Source organism: Leopardus geoffroyi, chromosome B4 (genome assembly GCF_018350155.1).
Source record: "Leopardus geoffroyi isolate Oge1 chromosome B4, O.geoffroyi_Oge1_pat1.0, whole genome shotgun sequence".
Classification (NCBI taxonomy): domain Eukaryota; kingdom Metazoa; phylum Chordata; class Mammalia; order Carnivora; family Felidae; genus Leopardus; species Leopardus geoffroyi.
The window spans coordinates 134,995,934-135,010,925 of record NC_059341.1 but is presented as its reverse complement, the minus strand read 5'-3'; the positions used below and the strand labels follow the sequence as shown (position 1 = coordinate 135,010,925).

The 14,992-nt window shown below is 44.3% G+C and overlaps 1 long non-coding RNA gene across 3 annotated transcripts in view; it reads left to right on the top strand.

The window, feature by feature from the left end:
- The window catches only part of LOC123591531, a 73,399-nt gene that overhangs the window by 26,373 nt on the left and 32,034 nt on the right, over positions 1-14,992 (top strand). The window contains exon 5 of one of the 3 annotated variants that reach the window (XR_006709392.1): positions 11,112-11,167. The exons of the other annotated variants lie outside the window; for them this stretch is intronic. This is a non-coding gene — a long non-coding RNA (uncharacterized LOC123591531). The remainder of the gene's footprint in view (positions 1-11,111; positions 11,168-14,992) is intronic. 3 annotated transcript variants of the gene reach the window in all.

Here is a 14,992-nt window from a genome sequence, read left to right as displayed (position 1 = left end):
CCCCTGAGCATGAAAGTCCCTCATTCACATTCTCACCAGGACCCTATGGCCAGGTTCCCCTGCCCCCTCCATTCTAATAGGTGTGTTGTGATATCTCACTGTGGTTTTAATTTTCATTTCCCTAATGTCTAATAATGAGTCTCTTTTCTCCATGTTTATTTGCCATTTGTATGTCTTTTTTTGGCAAAGTGTCCAGATCTTTTGCTCATTTTGAAAAATTGGGTTTGGTTTTTCTTGTTGAGTTTTGAGATAGAAGTCCTTTATATGTTTTGGATACTAGGTTTGTTTTTTTTTTTAATTGAGATATAATTGACATATAACATTATACGTTCAACATAATGTGTACAACATAATGATTTGATATAATTTATATATGGTGAAATAGAAATCATCACAATAAGTTGAGTTAATGTTCATTACCACACACAGTTACAATTGTTTTTCTTGCGATAAGAATTTTTAAGGTCTACAGTCTTAGCAATTTTTAAATAGGCAATATATTATTATTTTTAAATTTTTATTATTTAAAGTTTTTATTTAAGTAATCTCTGTGCCCACCGTGGGGCTTGAACTCATGACCCCAAGATCCAGATCAAGAGTCGCACGCTCTTCCAACTGAGCCAGCCAGGCGCCCCTTCAATACAGTATTATTAACTATAGTCACCATGCTATGTATTACATCCCCAGGACTTTATTTTTTTATTTTTTTTTTAAGTGTTTTTTTTTTTTTTTTAACGTTTATTTATTTTTGGGACAGAGAGAGACAGAGCATGAACGGGGGAGGGGCAGAGAGAGAGGGAGACACAGAATCGGAAACAGGCTCCAGGCTCTGAGCCATCAGCCCAGAGCCTGACGCGGGGCTCGAACTCACGGACCGCGAGATCGTGACCTGGCTGAAGTCGGACGCTTAACCGACTGCGCCACCCAGGCGCCCCTTCATCCCCAGGACTTTAAAACTTTATAACTGGAAGTTTGTACCTTCTGACCCCCGTTACTCATTTTGCCTACACCCCCACCGACTCTATTAACCACCACTTTATTCTCTGTATCTGTGAGTTCAAGGTTTTTGTTTGTTTTTTTTAGGTTCCACACATAAGTGAGCTCATATGGTATTTATCTTTTCCTATCTGACTTATTGCACATAGTATAAGGCCCTCAGGTTCTATCCAGGTTGTTGCAAATGGCAGGATTTCCTACTTTTTTATGGCTGAGTAAAATTCGATTGTGTGTGTGTGTGTGTGTGTGTGTGTGTATGTGTATGGGTTGAGTGACTCTTAATTTCAGCTCAGGTCATGAGCTCACAGTTGGTGAAATTGAGCCCTGAGACGGGCTCTGCACTGATAGCATGGAGCCTGCATGGGATCCTGTCTCTCCCTCTCTCTCTGCCCCTCCCCCGCTTGCTTGTGTGCTCTCTCACTCAAAATAAAGTGGAATTGCTGGGTCACATGATAGTTCTATTTTTAGTTATTTCATAAAGTTTCCCAGAGTGGTGGTACCAGTTTACATTCCCGCCCACAGGACACAAAAGTGGTCTTTTTCCTCTACATCCTCACGAATACTTGTTATTTCTTGTCTTTTTTTAAATTTTTTTTAACGTTTATTTATTTTTGAGACAGAGAGAGAGCATGAACGGGGGAGGGGCAGAGAGAGAGGGAGACAGAATCGAAAGCAGGCTCCAGGCTCTGAGCCATCAGCCCAGAGCCCGACGCGGGGCTCGAACTCACGGACTGCGAGATCGTGACCTGAGTTGAAGTCGGACGCTTAACCGACTGAGCCACCCAGGTGCCCCTTTCTTGTCTTTTTGATGGTAGCTATTCTAACAGGTGTGAGGGGTTACCTCATTGTGGTTTTGACTTGCCATCTGTATGTATTTTTTGGGAAAATGTCTGTTTAGATGCTTTGCCCGTTTTTATTCAGATTTTTAGAAATGTAGTTGTATGAGTTGTTTATCTATTTTGGATAATAAACCCTTATCGGACATAGGATTTGCAAATAATTTCTTCCATTTAGTAGGTTGCTTTTAAAAAAAGTTTTTTGGGGGCACCTGGGTGGTTCAGTTGGTTAAACATCTGACTTTGGTTCAGGTCATGGTCTCACGGTTCACAGGTTCGAGCCCCACGTTGGGCTCTGTGCTGACAGTTCAGAGCCTGGAGCCTTCTTTGGATTCTGTCTCCCTCTCTCTCTGTCCTTCCCCCACTCACTCTGTCTCTCTCTTTCTCAAAAATAAACATTAAAACATTAAAAAAAATTTTTTTAAATACCTATCTATTTATTTCCAGAGAGAGCCAGGGAGGGGCAGAGAGAGAGGGAGAGAGAGAATCCCAAGTTGGCTCCACACTTAGTGTGGAGCCTGATGCAGGGCTTGATCTCACGAACCACAAGATCGCGACCTGAGCCAAAGTCAAGAGTCAGCCACTTAACTGAGCTACCCACGCGCCCCTGCTTTTTTAAAGTAAATCCTATGCCCAACGTGGGGCCCAGACTTATGACCCCAAGATCCAGCCTCACATGCTCAACCAAGTAGGCCAGCCAGTTGCCCCATAAGTTGCTTTTTCATTTTGTTGATGATTTCCTTTGCTGTGCAGAAACTTTTCGCTTGGATGTAGTACATTTATTTACTTTTTAAAAAATACTTATTTATTTTTGAGAGCATGCAAGTGAGCAGGGGAGGAGCAGAGAGAGAGGGAGACAGAGGAACCAAAGTAGGCTTTGCACTGACAGCACAGAGCCCAATGTGGGGCTCGAACCCATGAACTGCAAGATCACGACCTGAACTAAAGTCGGACGCTTAACTGACTGAGCCGCCCAGGTGCTCCAAGTTTACTTTTGTTTTTGTTGCCTTTAATTTCTTGGATACCAGCTTTTGTTATAAATGTCATTTCCAGATATTTTCTCCCAGTCTGTGGTTTGTCTTTTTATTCTTTTTGCAAAGTGAAATCTTGATTAAGTCCACTTTATCATTGTTTTGAGTCCCGGTATAGAGTCCTATGTAAGAGTTCTTTGACCCATGTTTAGTTTTGTTTCTGTCCTATGTTTAGTTTTATTTATTTCTTAATTTTTTAAAACGTTTACTCATTTTTTGAGAGACAGAGCATGAGTAAGGGAGGGGCAGAGAGAGAGGGAGATACAGAATCTGAAGCAGCCTCCAGGCTCTGAGCTGTCAGCAGCGAGCCCGATGAGGAGCTCGAACTCACGAGCTGTGAGATCATGACCTGAGCTGAAATTGGACACTTAACTGACTGAACCACCCAGGTGCCCCTATAGTTTTATTTTTTGCATCTACGTCTATGATCCACTTTGAGTTAATTCCTGTGGTTGATGTGAGGTGTAGGTTGAGGTTGTTTGCATGTGGGTATCCAGATATTTCGGTACAACTTGTTGAGAAAAGTATACTTTGTCCTCTGAATTACCCTTTGTGAAAAATCAATTGACCATATTTTTGTGGATCTATTTCTGGACTCTCTATTCTGTTCCTTCGACCTGTGTTCTTTCTCCAGAAGCATGCCGTCTTGATTACTGTAGCTTTATAGTAAGTCTTAACATCAGGTGGCATTAGTTCTGACATTTTGTTTTTCTCTTTCAAAATTGTTGGCTCCTCTAGTTCCACATATAATTTAAATCTTTAAAAAATTTTTTTAATGTTTATTTTTTGAGAGGGAGGCAGAGTGTGAGCAGGGGAGGGACAGAGATAGAGGGAGGGAGACACAGAATCCAAAGCAGGCTCCAGGCTCTGAGCTGTCAGCACAGAGCCTGATGTGGGGCTCGAACTCACAGACCACAAGATCATGACCTTAGCTGAAGTCGGATGCTCAACCGACTGAGCCACCCACGCTGCTTTTTTTTTCTTTTTCTTTTTTTAATGTGTACTTTCCACATATACTTTAGAATCAGCTTGTCTGTATCTACGGAAAGCAGTGCTGGAATAATCATTGGGAATGTGTTCAATCCACAGATCAGTTTGGAGTGAATTGACACTATTACTGCGCTGCGTCTTCCAATCCGTAAACATGACATCTCTCTCCATTTGTTTAGGTTTTCTTTGATTTCTCTCACTGATGTTTTGTACTGGCAGCGCAAAGATCTGCACGCAGTTTATTAGATTTATATCTAGATCTTTCTCCTCCTCCCCCCCCCTTTCTTTTGGAGATATTATAAATGGTACTAGAAAAGATATTGTAGCTGTAAGATTGACTGCCACTTGAACTAATGTAACGATGTATATTCATTATACTTTAATAAGGAAATAGTTTGATTGCCAGTTCCAGTATGGGTCTGTGTGCCTGTTTCTGTTGCCTGGCAGTCCTTTGCGGAGTGGATCACATTTTCCGATTTTTTGTATGTCCCTTTAATTATTTAATTACATTTATTTAATTTTAAATTTACATTTACATTTAATTACATTTATTTATGTATTTAATTATCTACTGGTCATTATGGATGACAGGTCATAGTGACTCCGGATGGGTGGTTGAATTCCTGGTGGGCCACTTTGATCTTGTGGCTTGTTTTTAGGGTTGACTGGGGCAGCCTATCATAGTTTTACCTTTAACGGCAGGATCAATCCCTTAGTCCTTGAGATGGTTTTTTTTTTTTTTTTTTTTTTTTCCAACGTTTATTTATTTTTGGGACAGAGAGAGACAGAGCATGAACGGGGGAGGGGCAGAGAGAGAGGGAGACACAGAATCGGAAACAGGCTCCAGGCTCTGAGCCATCAGCCCAGAGCCTGACGCGGGGCTCGAACTCACGGACCGCGAGATCGTGACCTGGCTGAAGTCGGACGCTTAACCGACTGCGCCACCCAGGCGCCCCTGTCCTTGAGATGTTTTTACCCCTCCAGTGCAGCTCTTTTGGGGTGTCAGTAGAAAGCCAAGGTGTTTACTGAGCTGGCAGGGCTCACACTCCAAACCGGTGTTCCCCTGCAGGGGGTGGCTGCTAAAACCTCTGTTTGGCCTTCCAGCCTCCCCCTGGGCATCTGGGGGCCTCACCAGCGAGTGTGTCGGGGCTCAGGAGTCACCCCGTGGCTGGAAGGGAGCCATTCCCAGACTCTGGGGCTCCTTCTGTGGCTCCCTCCTCCCAGGAGGGCATCCCCAGAGCTTGGTTGCCTTCCCCATCCCTTCTACCATTTTCTTATCATCCCCTGAAAACCTCTTTCCTGGGACTCAAGAGACGCTTAAGCAGTAATACCGTAGCAGTGGAGACGCAGATACACGATTTCTTCGTGACCTCGTCCTGCAGCGAGCAGGCCACAGCGGTCGGATGTGTGCGGCTAGCTCCGTTCCCGTTCTTCCCCGACGGACGCCGCCCGCAGCAAGTCCGACTGATCTGTGGGCTTCCTCCTGCTTCCTGAGCTCTGTTTCTCCCTCATGGTCTTCTATTCCAGGCCAGCTTACTATCCCAGCACTCAGCAGGAGGAGTTGAGTTCCCATCCCCCAAACTGATTTTCTCCCCAGGGGAGCATTAGTGTACCTCCTTGTTCATGTAATAACTTTGCCTACAGAGGCACAGATTAAAATCCCGTCTGCTCTAAACCCGAGAGGGCCGTGTGCCTCCGTCGTCCCTAAGCATGTGCTTTATGTGGTCTTCGCGTGTGCACAATCCCCGTCGCCAGCAGAGCGGTGCCTCCGCCAGCTGGGGCCCTCCCTGGACAGGTGGACATATCGGCAGGCCCGCCACCAGCTCCCTGGCTTCCAGACAGCCCTGACATCCTGTACCTAGCGGGAAAGGAGAAGCTAATGGGAATTTTATGAGATACTGTCTTCTCTACTGTTATTCGTCTGAGAGGCGAGCTTCCCGTTCTGGGTGAGGGCGCTGTGGTACAGAGGAATTTGTGTCATTCTATCACCGATTCTCTGCATGGCTTTGGGCAAGTTCTTCAATCTTCCCGAGTCTCACTTTTCTCACGTGTAAAACTGGAGTAACAGTAGCACTTACGTCACTAGGGTTTGGGGAGTATTTTTTAAAAAAAATTTAAGTTTCTTTATTTTGAGGGAGAGAGCATGGGAGTGAGCAGGGGAGGGGCGGAGGGGTAGAGAGAGAGTGGGGGAGAAGAGGAGAGAATCCCAAGCAGGCTCCGCACCATCAGCACAGAGCCCTACATGGGGCTCGAACCCACGAACCGCGAGATCATGACCTGAGCTGAAACCAAGAGTTGGGTGCTTAACTGACTGAGCCACCCAGGCATCCCATGGTTTTGGGAGTATTAATGGAGGTTAGCAGGGCCTGGCAGGTCACGACTTCTCAGGAACTTTGAGCTATAATTTTTATTATTGGCGAAAATCACAGAGCCCAGTGGGTAGTACGTAGAACCGGGACTTAATCCAGTCGACAGGATTGAAACAAACAATTAACAGGAAACATTTCAGTGACAGGGTTCTGGGGAGCTTGAACACGGGGCAATGTGCTGGGGGGCAAGAGTGTGCCTTCTGCAGCCTGAGTCAGAGAGCCTCTCTGAGCAGGTGATACTTCAGCTGAGAGCTGATGACCAGGCGGAGCTTGTCAGCGACGGTCCTGGGCGAGGCAGGGCCGGTTTGTACACGCCTTGACGTGAGTGAGCATGGTGAGCCCGGAAGACAGGCCAGCCTGGCGCAGGGTGACCAGGAATGTGGCAGCGTGTGTAGGGGGAACAGTGTGTGACCAGAGCTCAAGTGTGCTGTGAGAGTAAGGGTCTCTGTGGGTTGAAAGGAAAGGAGTCTGTGTGGGCCCGTGCTCAGGGCAGCTTTCTGGGAGAGGAGAGCCTCAAACCAGCACTGGGTGCTTCCTGCGCACCCTGGCTCTGTGCTAAGTGCCATGTACGGTTAACTTGGAAACGAGACTGGCGGAAAAGCTGGGGAGTTACCTGGGAAAGATCAGCTGGTCCTAGACAAATGGGCATCTCGCTAGGCAGCCAGCTGTAGTTGTCAGCCGGGATCTCCTGCAGGCTCAGAAACCCAGCTCAGCTCTGGGAGAGCACCTCCTGTCCTCAGAGCCCCCTCCCCCCTCCCCCCACCCCCCACGTGATCAGCAAGGGTGCAGAGGCCAACAGAACAAGCACTAGCTCGTAGACTTACATGGAGAAATTGGGAGCTGATCGAGCACGCTCTTCTGGGAGACAGGCCAAGTGGGACACCTGATTATCATTAGGCCGTTGCTGGGAGATGTGGGATTTGTGCAGGGGGAATTGGTTAGCAATGCGTGTCCTTGAACTCTGGGAGCCTGAAGACTTGTGGGCATGTCTGGGCTGACCCTTTGCCAGGGCTGGGATGTGTATATGAGGTGACTGCCCTTTGGTGATGGAGCAGGGTGTGTGTGTCTGACCATCCTTTTTCCTTATCGCCATTGTTGTCTGGCCCTTCTTCTGGTGTGTTAACATCAGTCATGGACGTCAGTGTAGACTTGGGACCTGCTTTTTTTCTTGTGGTGACTTTGTAGTGTTGAGCTCATCCATTAGGGGACCTTCCATTTCACGTTTCCATTGTCTCCCCTGAGTGGTTGGGAGAACCCTAACATTTCCCTTGCGTACGGATGCAAAGACCTCACAAGAACCCCGGTTTATTCACTGGTTCAATGAGGATTATCATCCCCACTTCAGGGGCAGTTAGGGCTGTGCTGTGTGACACAGCAGCCACTAGCCACATATGACTATCCAAGTGTAAATTAATTACAATTAAATAAAAAATCAGTTCCCTAGTTGCATCAGCCACCTTTCAACTGCTCAGTAGCCACCTGTGGCTGGTGGCTCTGTACTGGACAATGAAGAGCTAGAACATTTCCACCATCACATGTGTCCTCTCTGGAGAGTTCAGTGAAACGATGAATATAAAGCATAGTGCATGGTGCCAAGTTCAAGTGGTTGTTGGGATTGGTGGCCTGGTGCTGGGGCAGGGGGGAGGCTAGAGAAGGTGTGGCCCCTGGCCAGGAGGTTTGTCTAGATGAGATAAGATGGGACATGTCTATGAGTCAACTCATGATAAACTCTTAGCAGACTGGAGGGGCCTGTGTGAGCTGAAAAATTCCTTCTAGGCTCACTGAACCTTGAAGAGAGCCAAGAAGGACTAAGAATGTGTGCTGAGGGTTGGGGTAGGGGTAGGCTCCATGGGGACACTGAACCTTGAGCTGGGCCTTGCTTCACTCCCTTGAGAAGGAAACAATCCAGACTTGTCTTTGCACCACCTCCTCTTCCTTTGTTGCTCCTTATGACTTCAGGATTTTTTCCTAGAATTCATCAGTTGCAAGGAAAAATTAGGGTTCAAAGTTCTGAACTCCCCCTCCCCCGCCACTGCGGGCTGCCCTCATTGATGTTCTCTGCACTCCTGCCAGCTGGGGGGAGGAGGAAGAAACAGCGATGATCTAAAGAGCATCAGGGGTCTCTAGAACTGCTTGTGCAGTAAGTCTCCTGTTTCCATGACAACTGCTTGACCAGGCCAACACTTCGTGATGGCTTGTACGAGAATTTTCAGTTTTTCATAAAATATAACAGGAAGGAGAAGAAAATCACAGGAATATTTAGAAGGAATGGATCGAAGATGGATGTGAACGTGTGCATATGGATGCATCATATTACAAAGTAGAAACCATTGGGCCAAAGAGCTTCCTTTTTTATTCATTTAGTCGTCCGTCCATCCATCCATCCATCCATCCATCCGTCCAACATTTATTGAGCAGCTGCTCTGTGCTGAGCACTGTTCTGTGTGCTCTAGGCCCGGAGACAAAGATGAATGACAGTATCTAGGAGGTCAGTCTGGTGGGAGACACACTCAAATGGAGAAAGTTATGATACAGTGTCATATGTGCTCATATGCTGGAGTCTAGGCAGAAATGGGGTTCTTTAGGGACATGGAGGGAGAGCCAGAGAATATTCATGGAGCAGGAATATGGAGCTGGGTCCTGAAGGATGAGTGGGAATTCCAGAGGAAACATCATGAGCCCAGGGAAGAGAGGACACGTCCAGGGCACGTTTTTTTTGTTTTGTTTTTTTTTTTTTTTCAACGTTTATTTTTATTTTTGGGACAGAGAGAGACACAGCATGAACGGGGGAGGGGCAGAGAGAGAGGGAGACACAGAATCGGAAACAGGCTCCAGGCTCTGAGCCATCAGCCCAGAGCCCGACGTGGGGCTCGAACTCACGGACCGCGAGATCGTGGCCTGGCTGAAGTCGGACGCTTAACCGACTGTGCCACCCAGGCGCCCCCAGAGCACGTTTTAATGAGAAATAATGTGACACCCTGCACGTTGGAGTTGTCACAACATGGTGTTGGAAGGTGGCGACATTGGAGAAGGGAGCGAGACTGGATTGTGAGTGTCATGCGAATTTGGAATTTGGAACCTGACCTATGGATAATTTATGTCCTAGAAAGTTTTTAGTCAACAGGATGACACAGGTAATCTGGCTGTGGTTAGGGGGATGCATTTAGGGAGAAAAGCCAGAGATTGGGAGACCAGTTTGGAAGCTACTGTGATAGATTAGGAAAGAGTCTCTGAGGGCCTGACATATGCCAGTGGGCGTGGCCAAAAGGAAACAAGTTCTTGAATAACTTAGAGGATAGAGTAGCCAAGACCTGCACTGGATGGAAAATGAATAGGATGGAGGAGCCAGGAAGACTCCATAGTTTCTTACTTGAGGAGCTGGGGTTAAGTGGTCATTAAAGAGACACCGAAGTGTTTGGTGATGAGCCCAGTATAGGGCATGTGAAGTTGGAGGTGTCTGGTATATTCCAGGTGGAACTGTTTCCCTTGCCTTTGGGGAAAATGTGGGCCAGCGGCTTAGGGGGCAGATCTGGGCCCCAAATAGAGGTTATTAATTAATGTAAAACTTTGGGAGTAGGGGAGGTCGGCCAGGAAAGTGTGTAGAGAGAGCAGCAGAAATCTGAAAGAAAAAAAAAAAAACAAAAAAAAACAAAAAAACAATACTCGAGAAATTGGCCAAAATTGTGAAACCTGTTTGGGAAAGGTTTAAGGTGTGTGGTTGGAGAAGGAGGAAGAAAATCAAGACAGATGATATTAAGGAAGTCGAAGACAGTGTTTTAGAAGCAAGGAGTGGGAAGAGCATCACATCTTGCAGAAAGATGTGAAGAAATTAGGAAAAAAGTTAAATGTCTTTTAAATCAACTTTATTTCTTTTTTTTTTTTTTTTTTTTAAATTTTTTTTTTCAACGTTTATTTATTTTGGGGACAGAGAGAGACAGAGCATGAACGGGGGAGGGGCAGAGAGAGAGGGAGACACAGAATCGGAAACAGGCTCCAGGCTCTGAGCCATCAGCCCAGAGCCCAACGCGGGGCTCGAACTCACTGACCGCGAGATCGTGACCTGGCTGAAGTCGGACGCTTAACCGACTGCGCCACCCAGGCGCCCCTATTTCTTTTTTTTTTAACATTTATTTATTTTTGAGACAGAGAGAGACAGAGCATGAACGGGGGAGGGTCAGAGAAAGAGGGAGACACAAAATCTGAAACAGGCTCCAGGCTCTGAGCTGTCAGCACAGAGCCCGACGCAGGGCTCGAACCCACGGACCGTGAGATCATGGCCTGAGCCGAAGTCGGCCGCTTAACCGACTGAGCCACCCAGGCGCCCCATAAATCAACTTTATTTCGATAGGACATGTATATTATTAAATGCATCCATTTTTTTTTTTTAAGTAGGCTCCACATGCGACATGGAGCTTGAACTCGTGACCCTGCGATCAAGAGTCACACACTCTACCAACTGAGCCAGCCAGGTCCCCCTAAAATGCATCCATTTTAAGGATACAGTTTGATATGTAGCCACCAACCACCACAAAGAAGAGTTCTCACTTCTCACCTTGGCAGTCATTCCCACTCTACCCCCAGTATCCTGGCCCTAGGCAACCACCATTTTGGTTTTTGCTACTGATAGATTAGCTTTGCCTTTTCTAGAATTCCACACACATGGAGTCATATAGTATATACTTTTATATCTGGCTTTTTCCACCCAGCATAAAGTTTTTGAGATTCATCCATGGTTTTTTTTTGCATGTGTTAGGTTATTTCTTTTCATTGCTGAGTAGTATTCCAGGGTATGGCATGTGTTAGGTTATTTCTTTTCATTGCTGAGTAGTATTCCAGGGTATGGCTATCTTTTTGCCTGGTGATGGACATTTAGGTTGTTTCCACTTTAGGGCTGTTGGAAACAAAGCTGCAGTGAACAGGCATACGCCATGGACAGACGTGTGGGGTAAGTACCTCTGAGTAGAATTTCTGGGTTTCGTGGTAAGGGTATCATCTACTTTATAAAAAACCATCATACTATTTTCCAAAGTTTGGCGTTTTACATGCCAAACAGAAATTTAGTTGTGCTTACATTTGGTATTGACCGCCTTTTTAATTGGAGCCATTTTAGTGGGCGTATAATATATCTCATTGTCATTTTAATTTGCATTCCCCTGAAGATGAATGCTGGTAAGCACTTTTCTTTCTTTCTTTTTAAGTTCATTTATTTTGAAAGAGAGCGCGTGTGCGTGCGTGTGCACGCAGGAGTGGGGAGGAGCAGAAGAAGACAGTGCAGAGCCTACTTGGGATTCTCTGTCTGTCTGTCTGCCCCTCCTCCTGCTCATTGTCCTTCTCTCTCTCTCTCTCTCTCTCTCTCAAAATAAATAAAGTCTGAGTTAATATTTTGTAGTTTGGTGTATAGATCAAAGGGGTTTTTGTTGTTTTGTTGATCTCTGTCTGTTGTTCCACTTTTACTTATTCTAAAGATTATTCTGTCACTGTTGAATTACCTTGACACCTTTGTTGCACATGAGTTGTCCATGAATGTGTGGTTCTCTTTTTGGACTGTATTCTGTTCCATTGATCTGCCTGTTCATGCTTATGATAACGTCTTACTCTTTTGATTATTGTAACTTACGGTATGTCTTTATCAGGTAGAAGTCCTTGAACTTAGTCTTTCCTTCTCAAGATTGTTTGCTATTAAAATTTCAAAATTGGCTATTGTATCCTTTGCATCTCCATATACATTTTATAATCAGCTTGTCAATTAAAAAACCACCCTGGGATTTTTACTGTGATTGCACTAAATCTATAATTCACGTGGGGGAAAGTATCATCTTAATAATATTGGATGGATATATTGGCTAATATGGAGCATGGTATGTCACTCCATTTACTTAGGCTTTTAAAATTTCTTTTACTAGTGCTTAGTACTTTTCATTGTACAGCCATTTTACATGTTTTGTTAGATTTATGCTGAAGTATTTCATATTTTAATGCCATTATGAATATGAGTATTAAAAAAAATAATTTCCTGGGTGTCTCTTTCCAGGAAGATGGAGTAGACGTAGTTTTCCTTATTTTCCCTGCTAAGTACAGCTAAAAGCCCTGGGCATTCTATATACGGAGACTATACACTGAACAAACAAGAAAATTCTGAAAGGTGGAGAGAAGGTGGACCAGATAGGGATGTTTGGACACAAAGAATGACATGGCGGTGAGTTCCTGAATTTCCTTTTGCCTGACGCTTCCCAGACTGGATCTGGAGAAGCCTGGAACCTGGAATCGTCAACAGACACAGACAAAAACAAATCCTCAAGCCAAAGGCCCAGGAAATGGGAAGCCTAGCAAGACAGGAATGAAGAGGAAATCTAGGCATTCTCAGATGAAGACTAAGAGAGTTTGTCTCCAGCAGCCCTAACCTAAAAGAATGGCTAAAACAAGTTGTCTAAACAGAAAGGAAATAAAAGAAATTGAATTTTACAACATCAGAAAGGAAAAAAGAACACTGTAAGAGCAAAAATATGGGTAAATACATAGACTTCTCTTTCTGAGTTTTCTAAATTGTATTTGACAGTTGAAGCAAAACCTTTAGTATGACCTAATGTGGTCCTCAGCGTTTGTAGAAGATACTAGAATGAGGCAGGATAAAGGGGTGTGAAGATTTTAGTACTTAACTCAAACTGGTAGAATGTTAACACCAAGAGACTTCATAGGTTATGTGTAAATGATGAAATAGCTAAACACTAAAAAACTTTACAAAGAAATGCACTAAATAACATTACACATAAATTCAAAGGGAACTCTACAAATATTCAGGTAATGCACAGTAAGACAGGAAAAAGAAAACAGAAGTGAAAAGCTGAGAGAACAAACAGAAAACAAATGGCAAACTGAGGCCTTAATATACTAATAATTACATTAGTGGAAATCTTCTAAACACACCAGTTAGAAGAGACTGGCAGAATGGATTTAAAAGCGTGGCCCAATTAGGGGTGCCTAGCTGGCTCAGTCCATAGAGTGTGTGACTCTTGATCTTGTGGATGTGAGTTTGAGCCCAACATTGGGTGTAGAGATTACTGAGAAATATTTTTTTTTTTAATTTTTTTTTCAACGTTTTTATTTATTTTTGGGACAGAGAGAGACAGAGCATGAACGGGGGAGGGGCAGAGAGAGAGGGAGACACAGAATCGGAAACAGGCTCCAGGCTCTGAGCCATCAGCTCAGAGCCTGACGCGGGGCTCGAACTCACGGACCGCGAGATCGTGACCTGGCTGAAGTCGGACGCTTAACCGACTGCGCCACCCAGGCGTCCCCTGAGAAATATTTTTAAAAAAATTTTTTAAAATAGGGGCACCAGGGTGGCTCAGTTGGTTAAGCATCCAACCTCAGCTCAGGTCATGATCCCATGGTTCGTGGGTTTGAGCCCTGCATCAGGCTCTGTGCTGACAGCTTGGAGCCTGCTTCAGATTCTGTGTCTCCCTCTCTCTCTATACCCCACCTCCCCTTGTGTGCTTGCTCACTCTCTTTCTCTCAAAAATAAGTAAACATTAAAAAAAAATAACATAAAAACATGGCATAATTTTTAAAAATATGTCTTATTTGTGTGTGTCTACATCTAGGCACTACTGGGGTAGCACAGAGTATTCTTTTTTTTTAATTTTTAAAAAATGTTTATTTATTTTTGAGAGACAGAGCACAAGCAGGGGAGGGGCAGAAAGAGAGGGAGGCACAGAATCTGAAGGAGGCTCCAGGCTTTGAGCTGTCAGCACAGAGCCTGAGGTGGGGCTTGAACTCACAAGCTGTGAGATCATGACCTGAGCTGAAGTCAGATGCCCAACTGACTGAGTCACCCAGGCACCCCAAAACATGACCTAATTATATGCTGTTTATAGGAAATACATTTTAAATATCACATAATGTTAAATATAATAATTATAGATTAAAAGTAAAATGATAGAAAAAAATATATGCAAACATTAATAAAAAGAAAGCAGGAGTGGTTATGTTAATATTAGACAAAGTTGACTTTATAACAAAGGAAATTACTAGGGACAGAGAGGGGTATTATATAATGGTGAAAGAATCAATATACCAAGAAGACAGAATCCTAAATGTTTGTGCACCAAATAACAAGATGCAAAATAGGTGAAGCATAAACTGATAGACATCTCCACAGTCACAGTTGGGAGACTTCAACACCCTTTTCTCCCATCCAAGTACTAACCAGGCCCGACCCTGCTTAGCTTCCAGGATCAGACAAGATCGGGCGCATTCAGGGTGGTATGGCTGTAGACAACACCCTTTTCTCAACAACTATAAACAATTAGACATAAAATCAGCAGGGATATACAATTCAATAACACCATCAACCAACAAGATCTGATGGACATTACAGATGTTCTAGAACAATCTACCCAACAACAGCGGAATACACATTCTTTTTTCAAGTGCCCATGGAACTAAGATAGATAATATTTGGGGCCATAAAGCAAATCTCAACAAGTTTGAAAGGATTGAAATCATATAAAGTAAAATCTCTGCCCACTGGAATAAATGGAGCCAAACTAGAAATCAGTAACAGAAAGGGTGATAGGAAAATCTCCCAACACCTGGAAATTAAACAAGACACTTCTAAATATTTCATGGCTCCAGAAATTAAAAAAAAAAAAAAAATGAACCGAATTTAGGTGAAATACAACATATCAAAATTTGTAGGATGCAGCTAAAGCAGAATGGAGAGGGAAATTTGTAGCACTTACTGTTTATATTGGGAAAGAGGAAATGTCTC